The 745-nt window shown below is 41.3% G+C and overlaps 1 protein-coding gene across 2 annotated transcripts in view; it reads right to left on the bottom strand.

Moving 5' to 3' along the window:
* LOC112240772 (lysosomal amino acid transporter 1 homolog) overlaps positions 1–500 on the bottom strand; it is a 29,178-nt gene extending 28,678 nt beyond the window's left edge. Inside the window, exon 1 of one of the 2 annotated variants that reach the window (XM_042316250.1) lies at positions 282–500. The gene's annotated coding sequence lies outside the window, so the exon portion shown is untranslated. The other variant, XM_042316251.1, reaches the window with a different exon arrangement.
* Between the last annotated feature and the right edge of the window lie 245 nt (positions 501–745).

Here is a 745-nt window from a genome sequence, read left to right on the forward strand (position 1 = left end):
AATTCATTGTTACTGTGCATTTGGTTTCGGCAACAACATGCACGCACCAGACAACTCTGATAAAATGTTGATGCTTTCTCCATTTAAGAAAACATTTGCATATTGGTAATAACCTTTTGTTGGGGTCGCATAGGTCTACAATGCTGCAATTTGATCGTCTTATAGACCAGAAGCTTTTCATTGATGTGGCTATCGCTTCTCATCAAATGGTTGGACCAGCCATAACAGGCACCGACCAACCAACGTTGTCAACAAATCAAATGCAGCTCATAAACTCTCACCGGATGCGTTGATTTCTCGACCTTCGTGTTACTGTGCGACGGCTCTCCATCTCAACTCGGCTGCCGTTATGTTTTGATTGAGCGATATATTCCGCTAAACTATTTAATTTCCCATAATTGTATTATATTGTAAACGATCAATTATTCTCGCCCACTCCTGTCCTCCGAAATGGCATCAAATGACATTTTTTCACTTCCGCATTTTCTGGCGAAAGCGCAGAACTGAGAAGCACAAGGATAAGGACGTAGCACCATCTGCTGGGTGTTATGCCGCGGTGTGATACATCTAGTCAAATAGAATTGTATTATTTTGTCACATGCATTGAATACAACTGGTGTAGACTAACGTGAAATGCTCCCTTACGAGCCCTTCAACAATGCAGAGTTTAAAATAAAATAGTAACACAAGAGGAGTAAAATACACAAGAATCGGGTGATTCTGCAACTACGGGCACTTCCATGTC

Source organism: Oncorhynchus tshawytscha, unplaced genomic scaffold (assembly GCF_018296145.1).
Source record: "Oncorhynchus tshawytscha isolate Ot180627B unplaced genomic scaffold, Otsh_v2.0 Un_contig_6598_pilon_pilon, whole genome shotgun sequence".
Lineage (NCBI taxonomy): Eukaryota > Metazoa > Chordata > Actinopteri > Salmoniformes > Salmonidae > Oncorhynchus > Oncorhynchus tshawytscha.